At 42.4% G+C, this 16,576-nt stretch overlaps 1 protein-coding gene across 1 annotated transcript in view; it reads left to right on the plus strand.

The window, feature by feature from the left end:
• Positions 1-16,576, plus strand: part of PCOLCE2 (procollagen C-endopeptidase enhancer 2) — a 99,363-nt gene that overhangs the window by 15,426 nt on the left and 67,361 nt on the right.

Here is a 16,576-nt window from a genome sequence, read left to right on the forward strand (position 1 = left end):
AGTTAATGTGGCAGGTCTCTGCAAAACCAGTATGCTGCTGCTGCTGCTAAGTCGCTTCAGTTGTGTCCGACTCTGTGCGACTGCAGAGACAGCAGCCCACCAGGCTCCCCCGTCCCTGGGATTCTCCAGGCAAGAACACTGGAATGGGTTGCCATTTCCTTCTCCAAAGCATGAAAGTGAAAAGTGAAAGTGAAGTCGTTCAGTCGTGTCCGACTCGTAGTGACCTCATGGACTGCAGCCTTCCAGGCTCTTCTGTCCATGGGATTTTCCAGGCAAGAATACTGGAGTGGGGTGCCATTGCCTTCTGCGGGAAAACCAGTATAAATATCTGAAAATAAATGGAACACCCATAGAAATGTGGGGAGTCGCAGTTAAAGCAGGACACGTCCTGCCCCTAAGTGTCACCTCTCTTTTACCACCTCTCCAACACACTGCTGAGCATGACACATAATAAAATAGTGTTTGCCAAAGTGTGGAGGGAGGGGGAGACCTTTTAGTCACAGACGGGCTGTTCCGTGGACCAGGCTGAGAAGAAGCACAGGGAAGCCAGTGGAGATTGGATTGCTGTTTACTGCTCCCAGAAAGGAGTTGATATTGTTACTGACAAGGGTTCTTGGCCCTTCTTAATAAATGAAGACTGATAAGAAGCCAGACAAGAAATTCAGGCAAGGCTTCATTGGGGCCCCTGCAGCAGCAGAGGGGAGTGGAAACAAGTAACACGCTCCCTTGCTCATTCCCTGAAGAGGGGTGAGCTGGTTCCTCATATGGAGTGAGGGTAGGGGTGTGTCTTGGGGTTGGGTCAGAGGCATGGCTGAAGTGGTTGGCCCACCTCTGAGGTGGTGTTGAGTGCAGGGATCATTCACAGTACCCGGTTTTTGCTCCTGGCTCTTCAGAAGTGGCAGTTGGGTATTTGGTCTCTTTGTATCTTGTTGTCCAGAATCTGCCCCAGCTGCACATGTGCACGGCTCAACTGCATGTGTGCACGGTTATTTTTAGTCCCTTAAAATTTCTTTGTATTTTGTTGATGGAGGAGATGTTTTTCCAGGTACAGGCACTGCAGCAAAAAGTCTGAAGTCTCAGCCTGTCTCAGTGGGGGTCTGATGGAGGTCTGACCTAGACTTCCTAAAAGCCTGGGCTATGACTGATCTTCTGTGAATAAATCATACTTCATGACAATTTAAAGTACCTACCAGAGATCAGGTGCTGGGTTGGGCACAGAGACTGTAATGATTGGAAAACCATGTCCCAGAACAGAGCTTGGAATAATAAGGAAGAGTCAGGAGTCTGGGAGATGTCCGGGAAATGAATCATGGTAGCATGTTGTGCCCGGGTTCACGGTGGAACTTTGTGAGTATGGCATTATCCAGTAACTAGAAGAAAGGGCATTGGCAAGTCATGCTGAAATATCGTTCAGCCATTTGCTAGGAATGTGATGCAGTTTCCAGAACTTTCCAAAGTTGGTTATCATGGCCAGACCTGCCTCATAAGGGTAGTGTGAGGATTGAAGGAGGTAGTAGATGAAAGGCCCTTGGCACAGTGCTTGATGCAAGAAAGTACTCAATAAATGTGTTTTTTTTCAACCTCTCTTCCAGGGTTGTAATAAGGCATAAAAGTGTGGTGTTTGTGTAGAATTTGTCTGCAAGCCAATGCATTTCAAACTGGATGGTAATCCCTTTGGGGCATGGCTAGCTCACACTGGAAATATCCATTCCTACTTACTATGTCCTTTCTTCACTTAAAATATGGTCTTTCATAAGACTTTGTCAACAGAAGCACTTCCAAACCTTCCCTGGTTCTCCTCAAGCCATGGGCCCTCAACCAACCACCCCCATCCCACACTACCTGAGAATGCCCTTTAACTTTTTTTTTTAATTAATTTATTTTTTAATTGAAGGATAATTGCTTTATAGAATTTTGTTGTTTTCTGTCAAACCTCAGCACGAATCCTCCATAGATATACATATATCCCCTCCCTCTTGAACCTTCCTCCCATCTCCCTCCCCATCCCACCCCTCTAGGTTGATACAGAGCCGCTGTTTGAGTTTCCTGAGCCATAGAGCAAATTCCCATTGGCTATCTATTTTATATATGGTAATGTAGGTTTCCGTGTCACTCTTTCCGTACATCTCACTGTCTCCACCCCTCTCCCCAATGTCCGTAAGTCTGTTTTCTATGTCTGTTTCTCCATTGCTGCCCTGCAAATGAATTCATCAGTACCATCTTTCTAGATTCCATATATTTGCGTTAGTGTATGATATTTATCTTTCTCTTTCTGACTTACTTCACTCTATATAGTAGGCTCTAAGGTCTTCCACCTCATTAGAACTGACTCAAATGTATCCCTTTTATGGCTGAGTAATATTCCATTGGTTGTGTGTACCAAAACTTCTTTATCCATCTGTCAATGGACATTAGGTTGCTTCCATGTTCTAGCTATTGTAAATAGAGCTGCAGTGAACATTGGGGTACATGTGTCTTTTTCAATTTTGGTTTCCTCAGGGTACATGCCTGGGAGTGGGATTTCTGGGTCATATGGTGGTTTTATTCCTTGTTTTTAAAGGAATCTCCATACCGTCTTCCATATGAAAATGCCCTTTAACTTTTAAAACTAAGATATTAGAGGCAGAGAAGTAATTGCCAGCTAAAAATTAGAAATAATTTTTAAAATGGAGATTTTAATTCACTTTTGGAGCCTCAAACCATCAGAATAGTCCCCATTATTACAAAGTAAGTAATGAATTTATTCATTATTCCTAATAGAGACACTTCCATGAGTATAGTTTCTGGAGCCAGCCTGCCTGGGTTCAAACACCAGCTCTACAGTTGTGGTGGTGAATCTCCAATGATGACCTTTAAATAACCTCACCTTCTGGTATTCACGCCTTTTCCTAGCCTCTCCAAATGTTGACTCTTGACTGACCTGATGAAAAAATAGGATGAGGCGAAAGTGACACGACATGACTTCTGGAGTTTGGGCATAAGAATCTTAAAGCTTTTGTCTTAGTCTCTTAAAACATGAACTCTGGGGAAAGCTAGCTGCCATGTAAGGACGACCATGCTGTGAGGAAGCCCAAGCTAGCTCTGTAGCGAAGCTTCATGGAGAGAGAGAGAAACATGCTCAGATAACCCCCAGCTGTTCCAGTATTCTGAGCTAGGGTGTCAGACGTGTGAGTGGAAAAGCCATCTTGGAGGATCAGCCCAGTTAAGCCTTCAGATGACTTAAGCCCTAATGGAGAACTGATAGTAATTGCATGAGATAATTCAAGCAAGAACCACCCAGCTGAGACCAGTGAATTCACAAAACCATAAGAAATGAGAGTACATGAAAGAACCCACCTGCCAGTGCAGGAGATGCAGGTTTGATCCCTGGATTTAAAATAACTTCTGGAGGAGGAAATGGCCACCCACTCCAGTATTCTTGCCTGGGAAATCCTATGGACAGAGGAGCCTGGAGGGCTACAGTCCATGTGGTTGCAAAAAGTCAGACACGACTTAGCAACTAAATGATAATAACACTGCTATATTTAAAATAGATAACCAACAAGGACCTACTATAAAATAATAATAAATGTATTATTAAAAGAAACGAGTACATTGTTGTTTCAAGTCATCAAATTTTGGGGCTGTAACTTACTAGCTGTATGAGGTTGAGTTTGGAATTTGTTAGTTTCCCCATGCCCCAGTTTCCTTGTCTATAAATGGCTACTATATGGCTATGACATAGAGCCAATGTCTATATGGCTACTAATACTCCCTACCTCATAGGATCACTTTGAACATTAAGTTAGCTATTGCATGTACAGTGTTAAGAACAGTGGTAAATACTAAAATACTGTTAGCATGTGGTAAATACTAAAACAAAGATATTTTTCAGTCAGGAAATATTTACTGAATGCTCAGTACGTGTCAAGTCTTGTTTTATATTCTGAAGATACAGTACTGAACGTTCTTGCATTGAGGGTGTTTACTTTCTGGGGGGAAAGAGAGACAATAAAATAGATCACTGATTGTAGGATGGGAATGGGTACCATGAAGACAGTAAAAGAAGATGATATAATAGAGATTGATGCTGATGATGTGACATTTGAACTGAAACCTGAATGATGCAAAGCATTTCCCCACTGATGTTCCCTGAAGAAATGATGAGGTCATCACTGCTCTGATTGCATATGACTTGGTACATGGCATTCAGCAACTTCTGAGGTTTCTTGCCTTTGTGAATACAAAATATCTTCCAGATGATTATGAGTGCAAAGGCCTTACTCACGAATTAAGGTTAGCTCCTGTGGAGAGAGTAGTAGATTTGGTTTACTTTTTTGTCTATTTATGTTTAAGTTGTTTGGTGTTTACTTTAGAAAGCTGCTTTAGAATGTAGGGAGGGTGGAGCTTAAGGGTCAGTTTTTGTGAGTAGTGTTGCCTTGGGTTCCAGGTGACACAGTGGGATGCAGAATGGGAGGTAGGTGTTCTCATCATCCCAGCTCACAAGTTTCTGCAACCTTTGTGGGGGTGGGTACTGCAGAATCTTAGGAGCATCAGGAGATAGCACCCTTGAAATAGATAGAGGCTTCCCCTTTATCGACCTGTTCAGGGGACTTGGATGGCACATCAGTTACCAGGAACATTCTGTTTATCCATTTGTCTGTGAAGGAACACTTGGATTATTTCCACCTTTTGGCAATTTTGAATAATGCTGCAACAAAGATGGATGTACAAGTGCCTGTTTGAGTCCCTGCTTTTAATCCCTTTGGGCATACCCTTTGGAGTGGAATTGCTGGATCATGTGGTAATTCTTGGCTTTTTCAGGAGCCATCAATTTGTTTTCCTGGAGGAAGAAATAGAAACCCACTTCAGTATTCTTGCCTGGAAAATCCCGCAGACAGAGGAGCCTGACGGGCTACAGTTCATGGGATTGCAGAGTCGGACACACTTGGTGACTGAGCACGCACACACGCAACTTACTTTCCAGCAGTAAGAGAAGAAATACCTGTGAATACTATCACTAGGGAGCCAGACTGCTTTGTGGGCCTGTGTAGATATCCCTTTGGGATACCCCAAGCCAACTGAGATTTTAGGAGGGATTCTGGCACAGTCATCAAGTTAATATGAACCTGCACCATTGTTTTTAGGGATTACAGCTAAGCATGTATTGTTTGGGGGATGCATATATGTTCAGTTCAGTTCAGTGCAGTCGCTCAGTCATGTCTGACTCTTTGCGACCCCATGAATCGCAGCACGCTAGGCCTCCCTGTCCATCACCAATCCCCAGAGTTCACCCAGACTCACGTCCATCGAGTCAGTGATGCCATCCAGCCATCTCATCCTCTGTCGTCCCCTTCTCCTCCTGCCCCCAATCCCTCCCAGCAGCAGAGTCTTTTCCAATGAGTCAGCTCTTTGCATGAGGTGGCCAAAGTACTGGACTTTCAGCTTTACCATCATTCCTTCCAAAGAAATCCCAGGGCTGATCTCCTTCAGGATGGACCGGTTGGATCTCCTTGCAGTCCAAGGGACTCTCAAGAGTCTTCTCCAACACCACAGTTCAAAAGCATCAATTCTTCGGCACTCAGCTTTCTTCACAGTCCAACTCTCACATCCATACATGACCACTGGAAAAACCATAGCCTTGACTAGACGGACCTTTGGTAGCTGAAAAAAATTTTTTGGAGCAAAAGGTTTATCAGAAGCCAGGCAGCTAGCCTAAGAGTTATCTAATATACTTGTTTTTATATAATTGTGAGTTACAGCTTTTAATGAACTTGCTTTATTATTCTCCATAAATCTTATATATATTTATCCATATAAATCTTAGCAATACATATATTATTTCATTACTTGCATCATTGTATTTAGGGATTACAGTGGTGTAGAGACAATTTATAGAGACAAATCTTAACTATTTATATATCTGAAAATAATGAAACTGTATTTCTTATTAGAGAAATGAATCATAGAATTATTAAGTCAGAAAGGAATTTGCAGTTAACATTTCTAGCTGTCTCTCTATCCCGCAGTGAAGACTGGAATCTACTTCCTCTGTGACCCCATAGCATCTGGGGAATATCTGTATTACAGCACTGATCACTGATCATCTGGTTACTAATCTGTCTTCTGTACTAAACTGCAAAGCTCTTGAGGATGAGATCCTTGTTTTAGTTTTCTGTTCTCCTAGTAGTTAACATAGTGCTTGACACATGCAGTATTAGCTGAGTGAAAGAATGAATGTATAAATGAGTGAATGAATGAGTAAACAGATTCAATGACCAAACCTGATTTTAGGCAGAACAGCACAGAAGCTACAGATCCCTGCAGAAGAGTATCTATTTGTTGCCAGAGCTCTCTGGGGAAGGAGACAATCTGAAGATGTTCATAATCTGCAGAATGCTGCTGCTGAAAGAAATGTCCCCTTCCTCCATCCTCCCTTGTGTCTAGTTGTGTTACACGTGTGTGCTGTCCACACTTCCCCTGGGGTTCGTGCATTATAAGTCACTGTATGGTTGTACTGGGTGACCGCCAGTCAGTTTGCGTATCAGTGACATGAGCGAACAACACAGCCTGTGGATTGATTGTTGATTTCTGAATGTGTACTCTCCTTGCCAGTATGGGTGAACAGTCTTAGATGCATCATGGAGTGAAGCTCTTCTCTGCCTTCTGTTCCACTGCACAGTGTTAGTATTCGTGTACTCGTGTACGTATTCATTTTGTATAGGCGACAGTACAGTGCTGCACTATTCGTGTTGACTTTCAAAGCTGCAGCTTTACATAGACAACCATTTGGGATTGGAATCTGTAAATAGTAAAACAGAGAAATCGATGAACAGCTAATATAAATTGAGTGTATTCTACTAGCTAGTTCACTTTGGGGAAAATGTTATTGATTTTTCAAGCCAGCCAGTCTTACGAAAATGTGAGTGATATAGAGCTGAATGAAATGGGTTAGATTATAGTATCATTGTAACATTTGTAGAATTGTTTGGTGAATGAGTGTTTATAACATCCAGTCACAACATCTTAACAGTCCTTGGGGTTGCAGAGTCATACACAACTGAGCGACTAAACAACAACTGTGTTCCAGGCACTGTTTGGGCACCAGGGATACATCAAAGAACCTGGCAGACAGAGCTTCTTGCCCTTGAGGAGCTTTTCATGCCTGGCATGTGCTGGGAGCAGCGAAGAGGCCTGTGGTATGAACCAAGGGAAGGGGAGCAGATGCTGAGGTCAGACAGGGAAGTGAAAGTGTGAAAATTGCTCAGTGAAAGTGTGCAAGTTGGTCAGACAGGGAAGTGAAAGTGTGAAAATCGCCCAGACTCTTTGTGATCCCATGGACTGTAGCCTGCCAGGCTCCTCTGTCCATGGAATTCTCCAGGCAAGAATACTGGCGTGGATAGCCCCTCCCTTCTCCAGGGGATCTTCCTAACCCAGGTCTCCCACAATGCAGGTGGATTCTTTACCATCTGAGCCACCAGGAGATCACATAAAGCCTGGAGACCAGTGTAAGCAAGGTAGTCTTATCAATCAGAGTCTCCATAGAAAACAGCTCATTCAAAAGATGATGATGATGGGAGGTGAGTGTTGTTTACAAAGAAGATGTTTAAAAAGGTAAGGGAAGCCTGGAGGAGGGAGACATTACTAGAACACAGGAGTCAACCCATGATGACCTCAGAAAGAACCAGGGAAGTTAACATCCTGATCTCACTCTTCCTAGTTTCAGTTTCCTGTTGGGGCTTCCCTTGGCTCCAGCACCCTGAACACAATGGTTGATATACGGATCCAGATCAACCATCCAGGAAGGGGAGTAGGGTGGAGGTGGGAAGAGAATGGACCCAGAGGGGCCAATGGAAGGCATTGGACATGGGGAACTTGTGTCAGCGGTCTCCAGAGAAACAGGACCAGTAGGAACTAGATAAACATATACACACATACAAACATATGCATCTGTGCATATAAATATGCAACATGAATATGTATATACGGGCTTCCCAGTTGGCTCAGTGGGTAAGGAATCTGCAGTGCAGGAAACACAGGAGATGAGGGTGCTATCCTTGGATTGGAAAGATCCTCTGGAGAAGGAAATGCCAACCCCCTCCAGTATTCTTGCCAGGAAAATCCCATGGACAGAGGAGCCTGGTGGGCTACAGTCCATAGCATCGCAAAGAGTTGGACATGACTGAAGTGACTTAGCACACATGCATACATATATACATCATGTATATGTGTGCTGTGCTGTGCTTGGTAGCTCAGTCGTCCATGCAACCCCATGGACCACAGGCTCCAGGCAACAATACTGGAGTCAGTTGCCATGCCCTTTTCCGGGAAATCTTCCCAATCTAGGGATCAAACTCAGGTCTCCCATATTGCAGGCGGATTTTTTATCATCTGAGCCACCAGGGAAGCCCAAGAATACTGGAGTGGGTAGCCTATCCCTTCTCCAGGGGACCTTCCCAACTCAGGAATCGAACTGGGATCTCCTGCATTGCAGGTGGATTCTTTACCAGCTGAGCTACCAGGGGAAGCCCCTCATATATACATGTGTACATATAAATATATACACACGTATACATACACACATATACCGACACATGCGTGTGTGTGCTCAGTCGCTCTGTCATGTCCAACTCTGCAATGTTATGGACTGTAGCCCTCCAGGCTCCCTGTCCATGGAATTTTCCAGGCAAGAATCCTTAAGTGGGTTGCCATTTCCTCCTTCAGGGGATCTTCCCCATCCAGGGATCAAACCCGAGTCTTGTGTCTCCTGCATTGAACTCTTAACCGCTGCGCCACAGAAGTACATATGTAAAGAGATTTGTTTCAAGGAATCAACTTACGCGATTGTGGAGGCTGGCCAATCTGAAATTTGTAATGCAGGTCAGCAGGCTAGCACTTGTCAGTCAGGGTCGAAGATGTTGCAGTCCTGAAGCAGAGTTCTCTCTTCCTCAGGAAAACCTCAGTTTTGCTCTTAAGGCTCTTCACCTGATTGGATGAGGCCTGTCCACATTATCAAGATAATCTTTATTTTAAGTGAGGTGATTGTAGGAACTTCAGTGGTAAAGAATCCACCTTGCAGGGGACTCAGGTTCAATCCCTGGACCGAGAATAAAGATCTCACATGCTGCAGGGCAACTCAGCCCTCATGCCACCACTACGGAACCTGAGTGCCACAACTAGAGAATCTATTAGCTGCATGGAAAGATCCAGCATGCCACAACTAAGACCCAACACAAGCAGATAAATAAATAGATTAATTAAAAAAAAAAAACAAGGTGATTGTAGATGTGAACACATCTGTGAAGTACCTTCACAGCAACACCTAGATTAATTGAATCCAACTAATTAGATTCAGTTAGAATCTAATTGTGTGAGATTGAATTACTGGGTGCTACAGGCCAGCCAAGCTGAAACTAACCATCCAGAGCCAGTGCCGAGCTCTGGGCGAGCAGTGGCACAACATGATGGGTGTTTGTAATAGATCCCTGGATGCTGTGTTAAGAGCAGAGCATGGGGGTGTGGCAGGGATGGAAGAGGGGAGGTTGGTTAAGAGGCTCTTTCTGTAATTTAGGCAAGAAGTAATGATGCTTGGACCAGCATGGGAGCCACAGAGGATTAGGTGAGAGCTGGTTAGTTTCTGGATATACTTTAAAGTAGAGCCAATAAGAATTGTTGATGGACAGAATGTGGGGTGGAAGCGATAGGGAGGAGCCAAGGATGGTTTAAAAGTTACTGTTCTGAGCATACCAGGAAGGATGAGACCAAGTGTGGCAGGGAAAGTGAGATGGAGCAGATTTGCTGGGGTGATCAGGGGTGGTGTTTCAACATCCAGAGTGTAAGCTGGAGTGTACATCAGACCCCACATCAAAATGTCCTCCCAAATACTGCTTAACTCGGAAAGAGAACAGGTGGCAGTTAACAGTTGGCTTCCTACTGAATCAGTGCTTTAGGAAAATAAGGAAAATACAAAAATGATCACATGACATCAGCGAGCCCCCATCTTTAAAATTTGCAGTTCAAGGGACTAGCTGCAGTAAAGGATATGCTTAGGTGTCTGGCAGCTGAAGATAAATGTGCTCATGCAAGTTTTTGAAATGAAGTGGCATATAGAGTTAAAAAAAAATAGCTTTGCTTCACTGATAATGTTGATAAAGACATTTCTTTTACTTCAAATGACTTGCTCTGATGTATGACGGCAATAAATCTTATTTCTTGCCTAGAGTAAACCTATTATTCAGATCCATAATGTCAATATTTTACATTAAAAATTAGGAATTAGAACCTTTTGAGATTGAATTGGGGTACATACGGTTTAGTTACTGAGAATTTGGCATATTCCCAACACTGGATGTTTTTCTTCACTTTTCAGAGAAATAAATCAATAACTTAATAATAGATATGTTTTCTAACCACACCCAAATGCTTCAGCAGAACACACTTTCTAGAGCTAAATGTTATCATAGACAGAATCAGGAACCCATTCATTGTTCCTGCCCAAATTGAAACAGTCAGCTTTCTAGGCCTTGAGTGTGATAAACCCATCAATCTGACATTTTACAGAATGCTGTCATTTATAATGAGAACTCACTCTGTTATTCTGGATCCTGATTTGATTTGACTCACCAGAACTTTCCAACAGAGCCAGGAAACACTCGCTGCCTTTATTGACATCCTATGATTCTTACTATTTTCTAAGTTTTAGAGACAAGAATAAAAAACAAAACTGACTGCCTCTGGGACTATTACAAAATGTATTGGTACACTTTTTTTTGTGAAAGTGTAATTGATTTACAATGTTCTGTTAATTTTTGCTATACAGCAAAGTGAGTAACATATATATACATATATATATAGAGAGAGAGAGAGAGAGAGAGAGAGAGAGAAACAGAATGTGGTCCACTGGAGAAGGGAATGGCAAACCACTTCAGTATTCTTGCCTTGAGAACTCCACGAACAGTATGAAAAGGCAAAATGATAGGATACTGAAAGAGGAACACCCCAGGTCAGTAGGTGCCCAATATGCTATTGGAGATCAGTGGAGAAATAACTCCAGAAAGAATGAAGGGATGGAGCCAAAGCAAAAACAATACCCAGTTGTGGATGTGACTGGTGATAGAAGCAAGGTCTGATGCTGTAAAGAACAATATTGCATAGGAACCTGGAATGTCAGGTCCATGAATCAAGGCAAATTGGAAGTGGTCAAACAGGAGATGGCAAGAGTGAATGTCGACATTCTAGGAATCAGCAAACTAAAATGGACTGGAATGGGTGAATTTAACTCAGATGACCATTATATCTACTACTGTGGGCAGGAATCCCGTAGAAGAAATGGAGTAGCCATCATGGTCAACAAAAGCAGTACTTGGATGCAATCTCAAAAATGACAGAATGATCTCTGTTCATTTCCAAGGCAAACCATTCAATATCACAGTAATCCAAGTCTATGCCCCAACCAGTAATGCTGAAAAAGCTGAAGTTGACTGGTTCTATGAAGACCTACAAAACCTTTTAGAACTAACACCCCAAAAAGATGTCCTTTTCATTATAGGGGACTGGAATGCAAAAGTAGGAAGTCAAGAAACACCTGGAGTAACAGGCAAATTTGGCCTTGGAATACCGAATGAAGCAGGGCAAAGACTAATAGAGTTTTGCCAAGAAAATTCACTGGTCATAGCAAACACCCTCTTCCAACAACACAAGAGAACACTCTACACATGGACATCACCAGATGGTCAACACTGAAATCAGATTGATTATATTCTTTGCAGCCAAAGATGGAGAAGCTCTATACAGTCAGCAAAAACAAGACCAGGAGCTGACTGTGGCTCAGATCATGAGCTCCTTATTGCCAAATTCAGACTTAAATTGAAGAAAGTAGGGAAAACCACTAGACCATTCAGGTATGACCTAAATCAAATCCCTTATGATTATACAGTGGAAGTGAGAAATAGATTAAGGGCCTAGATCTGATAGATAGAGTGCCTGATGAAATATGGACGGAGGTTCGTGACATTGTATAGGAGACATGAATCAAGACCATCCCCATGGAAAAGAAATGCAAAAAAGCAAAATGACTGTGTGAGGAGGCCTTACAAATAGCTGTGAAAAGAAGAGAAGCAAAAAGCAAAGGAGAAAAGGAAAGATATAAGCATCTGAAAGCAGAGTTCCAAAGAATAGCAAGAAGAGATAAGAAAGCCTTCCTCAGCGATCAAAGCAAAGAAATAGAGGAAGACAACAGAATGGGAAAAACTAGAGATCTCTTCAAGAAAATTCAGTTTCATGCATTGGAGAAGGAAATGGCAACCCACTCCAGTGTTCTTGCCTGGAGAATCCCAGGGACAGAGGAGCCTGGTGGGCTGCCGTCTAGGGGGTCGCACAGAGTCGGACACGACTGAAGGGACTTAGCAGCAAGGGAACATTTCATGCAAAGATGGGCTCAATAAAGGACAGAAATGGTATGGACCTAACAGAAGCAGAAGATATTAAGAAGAGATGGCAAGAATACACAGAAGAACTGTACAAAAAAGATCTTCACGACCCAGATAATCACAATGGTGTGATCACTCACCTAGAGCCAGACATCCTGGAATGTGAAGTCAAGTGGGCCTTAGAAAGCATCACTACGAACAAAGCTAATGGAGGTGATGGCATTCCAGTTGAGCTATTTCAAATCCTGAAAGAGGATGCTATGAAAGTGTTGCACTCAATATGCCAGCAAATTTGGAAAACTCAGCAGTGGCCACAGGACTGGAAAAGGTCAGTTTTCATTCCAATCCCAAAGAAAGGCAATGCCAAAGAATGCTCAAACTACTGCACAATTGCACTCATCTCACATGCTAGTAAAGTAATGCTTAAAATTCTCCAAGCCAGGCTTCAGCAATACGTGAACCGTGAACTTCCAGATGTTCAAGCTGGTTTTAGAAAAGGCAGAGGAACCAGAGATCAAATTGCCAACATCCGCTGGATCATGGAAAAAGCCAAAGAGTTCCAGAAAAGCATCTATTTCTGCTTTATTGACTATGCCAAAGCCTTTGACTGTGTGGATCACAAGAAACTGTGGAAAATTCTGAAAGAGATGGGAATACCAGACCACCTGACCTGCCTCTTGAGAAACCTGTATGCAGGTCAGGAAGCAACAGTTAGAACTGGACATGGAACAACAGACTGGTTCCAAATAGGAAAAGGAGTACGTCAAGGCTGTACTCCTTGTCACCCTGTTTATTTAACTTCTATGCAGAGTACATCATGAGAAACACTGGGCTGGAAGAAGCACAAACTGGAATCAGGATTGCCAGGAAAAATATCAATAACCTCAGATATGCAGATGACACCACCCTTATGGCAGAAAGTGAAGAGGAACTAAAAAGCCTATTGATGAAAGTGAAGGAGGAGAGTGAAAAAGTTGGCTTAAAGCTCAACATTCAGAAGATGAAGATAATGGCATCTGGTCCCATCACTTCATGGGAAATAGATGGGGAAACAGTGGAAACCGTGTCAGACTTTATTTTTGGGGGCTCCAAAATCACTGCAGATGGTGACTGCAGCCATGATATTAAAAGACGCTTACTCTTGGAAGAAAAGTTATGACCAACCTAGATAGCATATTGAAAAGCAGAAACATTACTTTGCCAACAAAGGCCCATCAATCAAGGCTATGGTTTTCCCAGTGGTCATGTATGGATGTGAGAGTTGGACTGTGAAGAAAGCTGTGTCCAAAGAATTGATGCTTTTGAACTGTGGTGTTGGAGAAGACTCTTGAGAGTCCCTTGGACTGCAAGGAGATCCAACCAGTCCATTCTGAAGGAGATCAGCCCTGGGATTCCTTTGGAAGGAATGATGCTAAAGCTGAAACTCCAGTCCTTTGGCCACCTCATGTGAAGAGTTGACTCATTGGAAAAGACTCTGATGCTGGGAGGTATTGGGGGCAGGAGGAGAAGGGGACGACAGAGGATGAGATGGCTGGATGGCATCACTGACTCAATGGACGTGAGTGAACTCCGGGAGTTGGTGATGGACAGGGAGGCCTGGCGTGCTGTGATTCATGGGGTCGCAAAGAGTCGGACATGACTGAGCGACTGAACTGAACTGATATACACATTATTTTTTACATTATTTTCCATTATGGTTTAATCATAGGACACTAGATATAGTTCTCTGTGCTATACAGTAGAACCTTGTTTTTATCATTGGCACAGTTTGTAGTCACCCCTCTTGTTTATGTGAAAATACTATTAATTATAAGATGTAAATGAGTTTAATTTTAGACTTTTTCAAAACAGACCTAAAGTTGACAAACTATATATTCTCAGTATCCGTAAAATGGTCCTCGGAGGTCAAAAATTTGAGAAACACTGTTTAAGATGATGCTCTTTTGATTTACAGTGTTATGTTAATTTCTGCTATACCGAACTGCTACGGAACTGAACTTGGATCCTTTTGTCCACCCATGGAACATAGGCAATCTGCTGACACTGAGTACAGTGTTTATTTGCAGGGCACCAAGCAAGACCAGCAATCTCTTCAAGAAAATTAGAGATACATTAGGGAACATTTCATGCAAAAATGGGCACAATGAAGCACAGAAACTGCAAGGACATAACAGAAGCAAAAGAGATTTAGAAGAGGTGTCAAGAATACACAGAACTGTGGATCCAGATAACAACAATGGTGTGATCACTCACCTAGAGCCAGACATCCTGGAGTGTGGAGTCAAGTGGGCCTTAGGAAGCATTACTACAAACAAAGCTAGTGGAAGTGATGGAATTCCAGCTGAACTATTTCAAATCCTAAAAGATGATGCTGTTAAAGTGCTGCACTCAATATGCCAGCATATCTGGAAAACTCAGCAGTGGCCACAGGATTGGAAAAGGTTGGTTTTCATTCTAATCCCAAAGATAGGCAATGCCAAAGAATGTTCATTTCATTTCACATGATAGCAAGGTAATGCTCAAAATCCTTCAAGCTAGGCTTTCAGCAGTACATGAACAAGAACTTCCTGATGTACAAGCTGGATTTTGAAAAGGCAGAGGAACCAGAGATCAAACTGCCAGCATCCACTGGATCATAGGAAAAGCAAGAGAATTCCAAAAAAGCATCTACTCTGGCTTCGTTGACTACCCTAAAGCCTTTGTGTGGATCACAACAAACTGGAAAATTCTTCAAGAGATGGGGATACCAGACCACATTACCTGCCTCCTGAGAAATCTGTATGCAGGTCAAGAAGCAACATTTAGAACTGGACATGCAACAGTGGAACAACGGACTGGTTCCAAGTTGGGAAAGGACTACATCAAAGCTATATATTGTCACCCTGCTTATTTACTTTATATGCAGAGTATATCATGCAAAATGCCAGGCTAGATGAAGCTCAAGCTGGAATCGAGATTGCCAGGAGAAATATCAAGAACCTCAGATATGCAGATGACCCCACTCTTATGGCAGAAAGTGAAGAGGAACTAAAGAGCTTCTCGATGAAGGTGAAAGAAGAGAGTGAAAAAGCTGAGTTAAAACTCAGCATTCAGAAAACAAAGATCATGGGATCTGGTCCCATCACTTCATGGCATCAGATAGTTAAATATATCCTTTGAGGAGGAACTAAGACCCTTGTTTTTTCACTGAACTGTTGTTTAGGCTATCATTACTTTTCTTGCTTAACTGCTTTTCCTTTATTTCTGAATTCTATTACATCTCTAATTAGTATAGCTTCTTGAATCTGTTCTCTGGAACTGAGGGAAGGCCCAAGAGACTAAAGCCTTTCTCTACAAACAAGAAAGAGGAGACATGGAGGGGCTTTTGTGCCTCAGAAGGCTCTGAAGGGTCCTGCTCAGGTTCACTCCCCACTTCCCTTTGATACTCCTCAATCCTGAGGGGAAGGGAGGGGATAAGAAAGCTCAGTAAAGTTTTGGATTGGTTAATCATAAACTTAGCTGGGTAAGTCAGTTTTAAGGAGACTGGGTTTCATTAACAAAACAGGATAAATTGGATGTGGCATACAGTAAGAAGTGAGTTTTTATTCTAGATCACAGGGCAAGGAAATGTGACTAAACTTTATAGCAATTTGTTATACAGGTTCATATCAATTTCAAACTTCCTAAATAGTGGGTTTTAAGTTTGCACAATGTTGTGGGTGGCCTTAACTAGTGGCTAGGTTATAATAGATAATACTTATAATTTTACCCAGTATTTATTGAGCTTTTAATAACTGGCAGGCACTGTTCTAAACTCAGTAGATTGATAGGTATATGTTCTTACCACCTGCATGACATTGCGTGTTTCTGCTTATTTTAGTTTGGGTTTTTAAGGTATACTTTAAATAGAGTAAAATGCAAATTTAATGTTTACATTTTAGTGTATTTGACAAACACATTACACCTGTGTAACTGACACCTCCATCCATATAAATATTTCCAGCATGCAGAACCTTCTCTCTCCCTTCTTCCCCATTTGTTCCATATCCCTCCATGGCAAAAGCACCATAGATTAGTTTTTCCTATTCTAGAACTTCATAAAAATGGAATAATTTGGAATGCACTCTTTTTCCTTCTTCAGGGTTTACTCAGCATAATGTTTTTGGATTTATCTATATTGTTGTATCAGT

The sequence above is a fragment of the Bos taurus genome, chromosome 1 (assembly GCF_002263795.3).
Source record: "Bos taurus isolate L1 Dominette 01449 registration number 42190680 breed Hereford chromosome 1, ARS-UCD2.0, whole genome shotgun sequence".
Classification (NCBI taxonomy): Eukaryota; Metazoa; Chordata; class Mammalia; order Artiodactyla; family Bovidae; genus Bos; species Bos taurus.